Genomic DNA, 13,861 nt, shown 5'->3' with positions numbered 1-13,861 from the left:
CATGGAGGGAGAGTACAGGGTGTTAGGGGTGGAATAGTGCAGTCTGTCCGGGGAGAGATAGTGCAAGGTGCCCAGGGAGGGATAGTGCAGGGTGCCCGGGGAGGAAGAGTGCAGGGTGTCTGGGGAGGTAGAGTGCAGGATGTCCGGGAGGGATAGTGCGGGGTGTCCGGCGAGGGAGAGTGCAGCGTGCCTGGGGAGGGAGAGTGCAAGGTGTCCAGGGAGGGAGAGAGCAGTCTGTCTGGGGAGGGAGAATGCAGGGTGTCTGGGGAGGGATAATGCAGTCTGTCCGGTGAGGGAGAGTGCAGGGTGTACGGGGAGGCAGAGAACAGGGTGTACGGGGAGGGATAGTGCAGGCTGCGCGGGGAGGGAGAGTGAGGGCTGTCCGGGAAGGGAGAGTGCAGGATGTCCAGGCGGGGACAGAGCAGGGTGTCCATGGAGGGAGAGTACAGGGGGTTCGGAGTGGAATAGTGCTGTCTGTCCGGGGTGGGATAGTGCAGGGAGCCCGGGGAGGGATAGTGCAGGGAGCCCGGGGAGGGATAGTGCAGGGTGTCCGGGGAGGGATAGTGCAGGGAGCCTGGGGAGGGAGACTGCAGGATGTCCGAGAGTGGGAGAGTGCAGGGTGTCCGGGGAGGGATAGTGTAGTCTGTCTAGGGAGTAATAGTGCAGGCTGTCTGGGGAGGGAGAGTGCAGGGTGTCCAGGGAGGGAGAGTGCGGGGGGTCTGGGGAGGAATAGTGCCGGATGCCCTGGCAGGGAGAGTGCAGGGTGTCCAGGGAGGGAGAGTGTGGGGGGTCTGGGGAGGAATAGTGCCGGATGCCCTGGCAGGGAGAGTGCAGGGTGTCTGGGGAGGGATAGTGCAGGGTGTCTGCGGAGGGATAGTGCAGTCTGTCCGGGGTGGAAGAGTGAGGGCTGTCCGGAAAGGGAGAGTGCAGGATGTCCGGGTGGGGACAGAGCAGAGTGTCCATGGAGGGAGAGTACAGGGTGTTCGGGGTGGAATAGTGCAGTCTGTCCAGGGGTGGGATAGTGTAGGGTGCCCAGGGAGGGATAGTGCAGGATGTCCGAGAGGAGAGAGTGCAGTCTGTCAGGGGAGGGGAGTGCAGTCTGTCAAGGGACGGAGAGTGCAGGGTGTCCGGGGAGGGATAGTGCAGTCTGTCAGGGGAAGGATCGTGCAGGGTGTCCGGGGAGGGAGAGTGCAGGGTGTCCGGGGAGGGAGAGAGCGGGGAGTCTGGGGAGGGATAGTGCAGGCTTCACCGGGAGGGAGAATGAGGGCTTTCTGGGAGGGAGAGTGCAGGCTGTCTGGGGAGGGATACTGCAGGCTGTCTGGGGAGGGATAGTGCAGGGTGTCCAGGGTGTGACAGTGCAGGGTGTCCGGGGAGGGAGTGTGCGGGGTGTCCGGGGAGGGATAGTGCAGGCTGTCTGGGGAGAGAGAGCGCGGGGTGTCCGGGGAGGGGGAGTGCGGGGTGTCCGGGAGGGGTGATTGCAGGGTGTCCGGGAGGGAGAGTGCATGGTGTCCGGGGAGGGAGAGTGGAGGGTGTCCAGGGAGGGAGAGTGCAGGGTGTCCGGGGAGGGAGAATGCAGTCTGTCTAATGAGGGAAAGTGCAGGGTACCCAGGGAAGGAGAGTGCAGGGTGTCCGGGGAGGGATAGTGCAGGGTGCCCGGGGCGTTAGAGTGCAGGGTGTCTGAGGAGGGATAGTGCAGGGTGCCCGGGGCGTTAGAGTGCAGGGTGTCTGAGGAGGGATAGTGCAGGGTGTCCGGGACGTTAGAGTGCAGGGTGTCTGAGGAGGGATAGTGCAGGGTGTCCGGGACGTTAGAGTGCAGAGTGTCTGAGGAGGGATAGTGCAGGGTGTCCGGGACGTTAGAGTGCAGAGTGTCTGAGGAGGGATAGTGCAGGGTGTCTGGGGAGGGAGAGTGCAGGGTGTCTGGGGAGGGAGAGTGCAGTCTGTCTGGGAAGGGATAGTGCAGGGTGCCCGGGACGTTAGAGTGCAGGGTGTCTGGGGAGGGTCAGTGCAGCGTGTCTGGGTAGGGTGAGTGCAGGGTGTCCGGGAGGGGAGAGTGTAGGGTTTCCGAGGAGGGAGACTGCAGGGTGTTTGGGAGGGGGGAGTGCGGGGTGTCCGGGCAGGGATATTGCGGGCTGACCGGGGAGGAAGAGTGCAGGGTGTCCAGGAGGGGAGAGTGCGGGGTGTCCAGAGAGGGAGAGTGCAGGTTGCTCGGGGAAGGAGAGTGCAGGGTGTCTGGGGTGGGATAGTGCAGAGTGTCCGGGAGGGATTGTGCAGGGTGTCTGCGGAAGGATAGTGCAGGGTGTCGGAGGAGGGAGAGTGCAGTGTGTCCGGGGAGGGAGAGAGCAGGGTGTCCGGGGAGGGAGAATGCTGGGTGTCCATGGAGGGAGAGTGCCGGGTGTCCAGGGAGGGAGATAGCAGGGTGTCCGGGGAGGGATAGTGCAGGGTGTCTGGAGAGGGAGAGTACAGTCTGTCAGGGGAAGGATCGTGCAGGGTGTCCGGGGAGGGAGAATGCCGGGTGTCCAGGGAGGGAGAGTGCAGTCTGTCAGGGGAAGGATCGTGCAGGGTGTCCAGGTCGGGAGAGTGCAGAGTGTCCAGGGAGGGATAGTGCAGAGTGTCCAGGGAGGGATAGTGCAGGGTGTCCAGGGAGGGATAGTGCAGGGTGTCCAGGGAGGGATAGTGCAGGGTGTCCAGGGAGGGATAGTGCAGGGTGTCCAGGGAGGGATAGTGCAGGGTGTCTGCGGAGGGATAGTGCAGGGTGTCCAGGGAGGGAGAGAGCAGTCTGTTTGGGGAAGGAGAGTGCAAGGTGTCTGGGGAGGGCTAATGCAGGCTGTCCGGTGAGGGAGAGTGCAGAGTGTCTGGGGAGGCAGAGAACAGGGTGTACGGGGAGGGATAGTGCAGGCTGCGCGGGGAGGGAGAGTGAGGGCTGTCCGGGAAGGGAGAGTGCAGGATGTCCGGGAGGGGACAGAGCAGGGTGTCCATGGAGGGAGAGTACAGGGGGTTCGGAGTGGAATAGTGCTGTCTGTCCGGGGTGGGATAGTGCAGGGAGCCCGGGGAGGGATAGTGCAGGGAGCCTGGGGAGGGATAGTGCAGGGAGCCTGGGGAGGGAGACTGCAGGATGTCCGAGAGTGGGAGAGTGCAGGGTGTCCCGGGAGGGATAGTGCAGGGTGTCCGGGGAGGGATAGTGCGGGGTGTCCAGGGAGGGAGAGTACAGGGTGCCCAGGCCAGGGAGAGTGCAGGGTATCCAGGGAGGGAGAGAGCAAGGTGTCCGGGGAGGGAGAGCACAGGGTGTCCGGGGAGGGAGAGTGCAGGGTGTCCGGGGAGGGAGAGTGCAGGGTGTCCGGTGAGGGAGAGAGCAGGGTGTACGGGGAGGGAGAGAGCAGGTTGTACAGAGAGGGATAGTGCAGGCTGCCCGGGGAGGGAGAGTGAGGGCTGTCTGGGAAGGGAGAGTGCAGGATGTCCCGGAGGGGACAGAGCAGGGTGTGCATGGAGGGAGGGTACAGGGTGCTCAGAGTGGAATAGTGCAGCATGTCCGGGGAGGGATAGTGCAGGTGTCCGGGCAGGGAGACTGCAGGCTGTCCGGACAGGGAGAGTGCAGGGTGTCCGGGGAGGGAGAGTACAGGGTATCTAGGCCAGGGAAAGTGCAGGGTGTCCGGGGAGGGAGAGAGCAAGGTGTCTGGGGAGGGAGAGCACAGGGTGTCCGAGCAGGGAGAGTGCAGGGTGTCCAGGGAGGGATAGTGCGGGCTGTCCAGAGAGGGAGAGTGCAGGGTGCTCGGGGAGGGTCAGTGCAGTGTGTCTGGGTAGGGTGGGTGCAGGGTGTCCGGCAGGGGAGAGTGTACGCTTTCCAAGGAGGGAGAGTGCGGGGTGTTTGGGAGGGGGGAGTGCGGGGTGTCCGGGCAGGGATATTGCGGGCTGACCTGGGAAGAAGAGTGCAGGGTGTCCAGGAGGGGAGAGTGCGGGGTGTCCAGGGAGGGATAGTGCGGGCTGTCCAGAGAGGGAGCGTGCAGGGTGCTCGGGGAAGGAGAGTGCAGGGTGTCTGGGGTGGGATAGTGCAGAGTGTCCGGGGAGGGATATTACAGGCTGCCTGGGGAGGGAGAGTGCAGGGTGTCTGAGGAGGGATAGTGCAGGGTGTCTGTGGAGGGATAGTGCAGGGTTTGCGGGAAGGATTGTGCAGGGTGTCTGGGGAAGGAGAGTCTGGGTTGTCCGGGGAGGGATAGTGCAGTCTGTCTGGGGAGGAATAGTGCAGGGTGTCCAGGGAGGAAGAGTGCAGGGTGTCCGGGGAGGGAGAGTGCAGGCTTCCCTGGGAGGGAGGGTGAGGGCTGTCTGGGGAGGGATACTGCAGACTGTCTGGGTAGGGATAGTGCAGGCTGCCCAGGGAGGGAGATTAAGGGCTGTCTGGGGAGGGATAGTGCATGGTGTCCAGGGAGGGATATTACAGGCTGCCTGGGGAGGGATAGTGCAGGGTGTCTGTGGAGGGATTTTGCATACTGCCTAGTGAGGGAGAGTACGGGCTGTCTGGGGAAGGAGAGTGTAGTCTGTCTGGGAAGGGAGAGTGCAGGGTGCCCGGGAGGGGAGACTGCAGGGTGTCCAGGGAGGGATAGTGAAGGCTGTCCAGAGAGGGAGAGTGCAGGGTGCCCAGGGAAGGAGAGTCCGGGGTGTCTGGGGAGGGATAGTGCAGGGTGTCCGGGGAAGGAGAGTCCGGGGTGTCCGGGGAGGGATAGTGCAGTCTGTCTGGGGAAGGAGAGTCCGGGGTGTCCGGGGAGGGATAGTGCAGTCTGTATGGGGAGGAACAGTGCAGGCTGTCTGGGGATGGATAGCGCAGAATGTCTGGGGAGGGATAGTGCAGGGTGTCCACGAAGGGAGAATGCAGTCTGTCCGGGGAGGGAGAGTGCGGGGTGTCCAGGGAGGGAGACTGCAGTCTGCCCAGGGAGGGAGAGTGCCTGGTGTCCCGGAGGGAGAGTGCGGTGTGTCCGGGGGGGTATAGTGCAGGGTGTCCCGGGGGGGAGAGTGTGAGGTGTCCGGGAGAGTATAGTGCAGGGTGTCCGGGGGGGCTAGTGCATGGTGTCCGGGGAGGAAGATCGCAGGGTATCCGGGGGGGGGATACTGCAGGGTGTTCGGTGGGGGGATAGTGCAGGGTGTCCGGGGAGGGAGAGTGCAGGTTTCCGTGGAGGTTTAGTGCATGGTGTCCGGGGAGGGATATTGCAGTCGGTCCGGGGGCTTTGGTGCATGGTGTCCGGGGAGGGAGACTGCTGGGTGTCTGGGAGGGATAGTGCAGGGTCTCCAGGAGGGATAGTGCAAGGACTCCAGGTGGGATGGTGCAGGCTGCCCGGGGAGGGAGAGTGAGGGCTTTCTGGGGAGGGATACTGCCGACTGTCTGGGGAGGGATAGCGCTGGCTGCCCAAGGAGGGTGAGTAAGGGCTGTCTGGGGAGGGATAGTGCAGGGTGTCCGGGGAGGGATAGTGCAGGCTGCCTGGGGAGTGATAGTGAGGGCTGCCCAGGGAGGGATAGTGAAGGCTGCCCGGGGAGGGATAGTGCAGGGTGTCCGGGGAGGGATAGTGCAGGCTGCCCGGGGAGGGATAGTGAAGGCTGCCCGGGGAGGGAGAGTGCAGGGTGTCTGGGGAGGGAGAGTGCAGGCTGTCTTGGGGGGGATAGTGCAGGGTGTCTGTGGAGGGATTTTGCATACTGTCTAGTGAGGGAGAGTGCGGGCTGTCTGGGGAGGGAGAGTGCAGTCTGTCCGGGGGGGGAGAGTTCAGGGTGTCCGGGGAGGGAAAGTGCTGGGTGTCTGGGGAGGGAGAGTTCAGGGTGTCCGGGGAGGGAGAGTGCGGGGTGTCCGGGGATGGAGACTGCAGGCTGCCCGGGGAGGGAGAGTGCAGTGTGTCCGGGGAGGGATAGTGCAATCTGTCCGGGGGGGATAGTGCAGGGTGTCCTGGGAGGGAGAGTGCAGGGTATCCGGGGGAGGTTAGTGCATGTTGTCCGGGGAGGGAGAGTGCTGGGTATCCGGGGGGGATAGTGCAGTGTGTCGGGGGGACGATAGTGCAGGTTGTCCGGGGAGGAAGAGTGCAGGGTTCCGTGGAGGGTTAGTGCATGTTGTCCGGGGAGGGATATTGCAGTCTGTCCAAGAGCCTTAGTGCATGGTGTCCGGGGAGGGAGCTTGCCGGGTGTCTGGGAGGGATAGTGCAGGGTCTCCGGGAGGGATAGTGCAAGGACTCCGGGAGGGATGGTGCAGGCTGCCTGGGAGGGAGAGTGCAGGGTCTTCGTCAGGAATAGTGCATAGTCTCCAGGAGGGATAGTGCAGGATCTCCGGGGAGGGAGAATGCAGGCTGTCTGGGGAGGGTTAGCAACAGCGTAACATAGGAAATAGGAGCAGGAGGAGGCTGTTCATCCCCTCAAGCCTGCTTCACTAATCAACTAGATCATGGATGAACATCTACCTCAACACTTTCCCACACTGTCTCCATATCCCTTGCTGTCATTAATATCTGGAAACCTATTGATCTCTGTCTTGAACATGCTCAATGACTGAATCTTTACAGCTTTCTGGGGTAGAGAATTCCAAAGATTCACCAACCTCTGAGTGAAGAAGTTCCTCCTCATCTCAGTCCTAAACGGCCTACCTCTTATTCTGAGACTGTGTTCCCTGCTTCCATAACCACAGCCAAGGGAAACATCCTTTCTGCATCTATCCGATCTAGCCTTTAAGAAATTTGTATGTTTCAATGAGATCACCTCTCATTCTTCTAATGTATGGAGGATACAGGCCCACTGTCCTCAACCTCTCCTCATAGGATAGTCCCACCATCCCAGGAATTAGTCTGGTGCCTCTGCTGCACTCCCTCTATGGCAAGGATATTCTTCCTTAGGTGAGGAGACCAAAATGCACACAATATCCTGGTGGGGTCAAACCAAGGTTCTATATAATTAAAGCAAGACATCCTTACTCCTGTACTCAAATCCTCTTGTGATAAAGGCCAACATGCTATTTCTTAATTGCTTGCTGCACATGCATGTTAGCTTTCAGTGACTTATGAACAAGGACACCTGGGTCCCTTTGGACACCAACATGTCCCAATCTCTGATCATTTAAGAAATACGCTTCAGCTCTGTCCCTCCTACCAAAGTGGACTTCACATTTATCCACATCACATTCCACCTGTTATGTTCTTGCCCACTCACTAAGTCTGTCCAAATCCCCTTGAAGTCTCTTTGCATACTCCACACAACACATTCCCACCTAGTTTGTTTTATCTGCAAACTTGGAAATATCACATTTAGTCCCCACATCCAAATCATTGACACAGATTATGGATAGATGGAGCACAAGTACTGATCCCTGCAGTACCCGACTAGTCACAACCTGCCACCCTGAGAATTGCCCATTTTTTCCTACTCTTTGTTTTCTGTCTGGTAACCAATCCTCAATCCGTGTCAGAATATTACCCCCTATGCCATGTTCTCCAATTTTGTTTACTAACCTCCTGTGTGGGACCTTACTGAAAGCCTTTTGAAGATCCAAATACACCACATCCACTGGTTCCCCCTTATCCATAATGCGAATAACACCCTCAAAAAACTTCAACAAATTTGTCAATTATGGTTCATGCAGGCTGTCAGGGGAGGGATAGGGCAGGCTGTCTGCGGCCAATAGAGGCAGGCTAATCCACTCAAGCAGGCTTTGGTCATGCTTTTGGTTGGGGGAGGGGCTTTCTGTTTAGTCATGGTGGCAGAGGTAAATGTCTAAACGATGGGGCCATGGATGTCGAAGTATGGGTCCTGAGGATTAAGATTATTGTACTGGGAAGCAGAGGATATGGTAACAGTGACTGCGGGGAGTTGGATCCTGCAGGGTGGAAGTGACAGGTCATGGTTGGGTGCTGTAGGGTTTCATGGGGGCAGTCGTGGTGGCCTTGAGGATGGGAGGGCTCATGATCAGAATGGGCATCAGCACTTGGACAGTTAAGGTCTCAGCGGGGAGAGAGCAGAGATAAAGACAAAGTATTATAGGGTCAGGAGTAAAAGGGGGAGGTGCAAGACAAACAGCAGGGAGATGAAGGATAATGTGGTGCTGGTGAAGGAAGTTAGGGGGTGCTTGGTTGGTGACAGGGGAGGGTAGATGGTGCTGCTTCTTTGTCACTATGAGATGCGCACCATTGTTTTATTTACAATGCTGCAACACAGGCCCACAGTAAGAGCCAGAACCTGAAGTGGGAGGAGGGTCGTCAGCAGTGAGTTGAGTTGCTGGTGTGCTTAGTGGTCCAGCTAAAGGAACATCCTAATAATCATTAGTCAACTGGATGGTGAATCATGCCCAGGTGCATTCTCATCTCAATGGTCAAATCTTCAAGACAGTTGCGTTCCTCCATAACTCATGGGTCTCATTGCAGTGTCATTCCAGCAAGGTCTGGAGCAGCAGTGAAGCTTGAGCTGAAGGCCATCTCCTCTTGATTGATTGCCAGATTGGGTGAGGGAAGTGGAGCTCCATGGGGCCTAGGTGGGGATGGCCCTAATGTGCCAGTTTTGGAACCTTAAGGTATCCACATAGATATTAATGACAGATAAGGGAGTGGGTGTTAAGTCTATGATGGCTAGGACAGGGTTTACTGAATGTGTCTCGAGGGTTTTGTAGGGAAGCTCAGTAGTGTCTGAGGGAGGGTGCACTGATATGACTTTCATGACCCTGGTCCAGGCAGCATGTATCCATGCACATGGATGTCTGACTGAGAGGAACACCCATCTGTGATCCTCCAGTATGGGCTTCACCAGGCTTGGTATGGTGGGCGGGGGGTGGGGGTGTTGGTGCCTGGGGTAGTTTGATGTTAGATACAGGCCTTCTCATTGGCTGAATTGATCAGGGATGGAGGGAAAGTTTCAAACAATGTGATGACTACATGGGCCACTGTATTGTGTTCACAGAGCACCTCAAGCACCCTGGATGATGCTTAAGGCAACCTTGCCATTTTGCTATCCATGGTGTGACTGAGGATGAACTGGTACAGGGTGGCCCATCACCAGGAACAGCAATGTCAAGGGCATCAAGACGCAGTGGCTGCAGAGGCCGCTCAAAAAGCATCCTCGATGATGGGGGGGGATCCTAACTGAATGGCCAGTGCCTTCTGGGTGGCTAAATTTGTACCAAAGGCCTCAACTCCAACAGTGATGCCAATCGATGTCTCCTTCCCAGGTCAGGATCCTTATACTTTCCACAATGGATGGTGTGAAACAATAAATAGTGATTGCGTAGACCTACATCATCCATGGGTGCTCGGGAATTAAGTGCGACTCCCATCAATGCACACACAACCATTTCAGCAGCTAGCACCATAATGCACATACAAGAAGCATAAACATTGTGCAAAGGAGAAGGATTGATCCAATTGCCTGCAACAGATGCTATACCTTCACCTGCACCCATTGTGGGAGAATCTACCAGTCACGGATAGGCTTGACTAGCCACCAGTGGGTCTGCAACCGATGAGTACACCCTTCCTAAAAATCTTTGTCTGCAAAGAAATGCCAAGAAAGAGGTGCAATTATACAATTATTTACAATTGTGATTGATGTTTACAGTGTTAATACACCCTTTGTGCCCTTAATGTTTCTTTACCTTTCTTTTTCTAAAACCACGCCTAGGTGCAACCCCAACATCCACAACAGAGGTGACTGTTATTCCCTGTTGACTGTGAGAACTTTGGCGGGTGCCTTCTGGTGGCCCGAGGGCTAGAGGGCCCCAGCCTGCCAAGATGCAGGTGCAGCCTCCTCAGCCTGACCAGCTGGAAGTGATAGGGTCACTGTTAGAGGGGAAGTTGGGTGGCAGGGCGCCCTTGGAGTGTCCTAGGATGAAGCCCCTGGGGTGTCTTTCTGGTGCTCCTCCTCTTGCCAGTGTGCAATGGCATCGCCCTAACCCCTTGAGCTGAAGGGGCATCTTGAGGGAGGTCAAGTTGCTCCATCCCTGTCTCGCTTAACCACTGCTGCACTGCACCCATGGTTAGGGTAATGGAGTGCAGATGCAAGCACATGTCCAGCAGCCACTCCATGTTCTGCTGGACCTGGAACCCCAAGGCAACCACCACCCTTACCATGAAGGCAGCCAAATGCTCACATGCCGGAGCCATGACAGCAGACAGAACGTGGTCAGCCTCCTCCAGCCTTCGGTCCAGTCTGCACATGGTCTCTGGCAACTCTGCCTGATGTCCCCCTGCCTGTCACTGCATCTCCATCAGGCCTCTTATGGCTGAGTCCAGAGGATCATCATCCGCATGGGTATCAGCCAGAATCAGGTCTCCAGCAGTTGTGCATGTGTCAGTGACCTTAGCTGTCACTTCCTCCACAAGCTGTGGACCCATTTCAATGACGTGCTCACCATATTGTGACCCTGAGCCTACTCCAGAATATGGACCCACTGAGGTGAATGTCTCTTTACTAGTCCTCCCCGGCTAGTTCAGTGCAAAGGTGATGAGCATTCTGAGATCTGGTGAGCCGCTGCTGGTCTTGGCCCACTCCCTCCTGCTGTGTGTTCTTGTCCTACACACAGACAGAAGCATTAAGTGCCATCCCAATGGGTGCATGAGCAGTTTAGGAGCATGCATGCTTATGCCAGCTCCTGATTCCTCTTGAGAAAGTGATGAACAAGCAGGATGTCCTGCAACTGATAGAACATTGACAGGATGAAGTGGCTGGCACACTTTCAGTGCACATGTCCCACCTGCTTCTGAGTTCTGCAACCCAAACTCTTGTCTGACATTCCTGTGAACTCATACACTTACTCCACCTGGTGCCCTTAGGGATGTCACTTTGAACTGTGTAGATGGGGTCACTTACCCTGGCTGAGCGCAGCAGATCATTCATCCTTTTCTTGCACTGCTGGGCGGTTCTTTTGTGGGCCCCATGGGCACTAACCTATGCTACGACCTCCATCCAGGCCACCGTGGTCAGGTGGGAGGACTTCCTGCTGCCAACTCTGGGGAAACAGCACCTCCTGCCTTTCCTGGGTTGCCTGGAGGAGAATCTGAAGGGAGATGTCGCTAATCTGTGGGGCCAGACGCTGTCTCCTCTGGGACATTTTGGATCAATAATCTAGAGCCTCTGGCTTGCAGTGAGGGAATGGCTATTGTGGTGCCCTTTAAATAAGACAGCTGGACATTTGACTCCCTGAAGTAAGGATGGGGACGGCGACTTCCTGCCCGCCCCTGCTCGAGATTCACTGAGCTCTTCGCGGGTGCATATGTAGTGAGCTGAACAGTGTGAGATAACGCGTGAGCAGCTATCCTACCCCCGAGCAGACGTCACTCTCATTTTCTGCTCCTGCAACCCAACTTATGCTTCAGAACAGATGATACCACCCAGGGATACTGAGTTAGGGTGTGCCAGAGAGCGGTTCTTTTCATTTAATGTTGCTTCAATTATCCAAAAGTAAATGAAATATTGAAGACAACTAATTATCTTCACCTGTGTTATGTTGACAGAAAGGTCGCTGCGAATGTTGTACAGCTGAGATAGGAGGTCAAATTTTCATTCCTGAGTCGGGTATGCAGAGTTGGGAAAATTCCCGACTCCACAAACCCAACTTTGGAGAAGCTGCCCTGAATCACTGAATATTGGGCAGGTAGGTACTAACTGGAGTTGAGAGCCCGGAAACAGTGTGGAGGCAGCCACAGGGGCTGTCAAGTACCGAGGCAGGCTGTTTAAAAGGCCTGCCTCAGTGGTCTGGGACTTCATTCCAGTTGTAATACAAAGAGTAAAACAAAAAACAGCCCTCTGGCCTCACTACTTACAACCTCTCACCCCCAGCATACTCCCCATGCCCCATCCATGCCACCTCATGCCCGTCACCAACCCCATATGGCTCTGTATACCCTCCATATCAACCTATGCCCCTCTACCCCCCCCCCCCATGGCCCTTTATAACCCCTATATCAACCTAGTGCCAACCCATGTCCCTTACCCACCAGCCATTGCCCTTACACCCTCCATGCCAACTCACTCAATATTCAACATGGGCAGACCTCAGGACTCATGCTGAGATTAAATAAAATAAAGTTCTAAGTATCGATTACAGACTTTACTACATTAAAAAACACTCTCATTGATAATACATTTAAATCCCTTCAACTAATTAATCCCTTAGAAAAATAAACTTTGCACTCATAGTCCTACATGAAAGATAGCTTTATAACCCCCTGAAGCAGTCAATCAAACAGTGAATTTCAGCCCCCCCCCCGCCCCCCACCCCTCCACTGTGATAACAATAAGTGGTGAAAGCGGTCAATCAGCTCTAATTCCATAAAGATACCCCTCAGGCTTATGTCAACAAACTGCTAGTGAAAGTGAAAGGACCTATTTTTTTCAACAGCAGGCTGTTTATTTTCCAAAAAATTAAAGAGCAGGGGATTTAAATGACTTGATGGCTTGACAGTTCCACAGGTCTTATCCACTTTATATGCATATTTACCTGACCTCTCCCAGAGAGGTATCTGACTTCTTCCGAAGGGGTACCTAACCTCTCCAAAAGGGCACCTTACCTCTCCAAAGAACTCTGTCAAATGTCTAAAGCCCACAAATTGTGTTTCAGAATCCTGGCTGACCAAGAGGGGAATCATCCCAGGTCTGCAATAAGTGCAGTAGCGGGCAGGTAAACTGTTGTTTCACCCGTTGGCCGCAATGGCCGCTTGTTGCACCATATCATCCCAAATTTACCACATTAATTGTGCATTCCCAGGAAACATGCTGTTCCCATGGCGGGCAGGCTCTTATTTGGCTGCCACATGATCACTTAGCTGCTTCATCACGCCAGGTTCCCTATTTAAAATCCAACCACACACATACCTCTCAGTGTTTCCAGCCCACGACTACTGCAAAGAAGACATAGCCCTGAAAAGCGAAAAGACTGCAGCCCCCAGGTTCAAAGACACAGCCCTCCAGCACCTTTTGGACACAGTGGAGGCTTGCTGTAATTTACTCTATCCCAGCTCTGGCCGCCAGATGGGCAGCAACCTCACTAATCTGACTTGGGAGATGGTGGCAGCAGTGGTCAGTGCCAATGCCCTGCAAAAGGGGACAGCTGCCCAGTGCCGCTACAGGATGGATGGTCTTATCCACTCCGCCAGGTAATTTACTCTTCCGCTCACTCTCAACTCATACTCACAAATCCATTGCACTTCCATGGGGATCTCACAACTCAAGGGACAACACCACTAACTCTCATACACACCCTCACATCTCCATCAGGCTCATATCCTCTGGAGCTCACACCCTAATCTTGTCCATGGCTCCGCTCACCACACAAACATCCCAAGCAGTGCCATGTGTCCTGCTCACATTCTCTCCATCTGTTTTCATTCAGGAGAAGCCTACCCACATCAGCAGGGAGAGGTCGCAGACTGGGGGTGGAGTGGCCCACTCATTTTGAGGCGTGTGCCATTGCACTGACTGGTGAGGATATGAACCGTGCCTACGGGGATGGTGAGGTCAGCGGCGAACACCCTTGTAAGAATCCTGCACCACATCATCCCTCCCTCAACACAAATGTGAGTGCTCCCTCTCCTGCTTTTGACTCTGCTGCCATGCACTACTTTTCTCCACTTCATTTCACAGGGAGCTCTACCAATCGACACCCTCAATCAGCCAGTCCCTCAGTTCCATCTACATCCCCGCCTCCAGCCAAGAGGACACCTCCTCCATTGAAGAGCTGGAAATAAACAATCTGAAAGACCTGTCACAGCACTTACCCACATCCTCCACCAGTGTAGGGACACACACCTCGATGGAACCTAGATCTAGAGCAGGCTCGGGTTCACAACCTGGTGGTCACCGCACAGAAACATGTCTGCAGCAGGAGGAAGCAGGCTCAGCTGTGCTCCTTGGCACTCAGGGG

This window comes from Carcharodon carcharias, chromosome 13 (genome assembly GCF_017639515.1).
Source record: "Carcharodon carcharias isolate sCarCar2 chromosome 13, sCarCar2.pri, whole genome shotgun sequence".
Taxonomy (NCBI): domain Eukaryota; kingdom Metazoa; phylum Chordata; class Chondrichthyes; order Lamniformes; family Lamnidae; genus Carcharodon; species Carcharodon carcharias.
The sequence above is the reverse complement of the archived record's forward strand: the minus strand, read 5'-3'. Positions refer to the sequence as shown.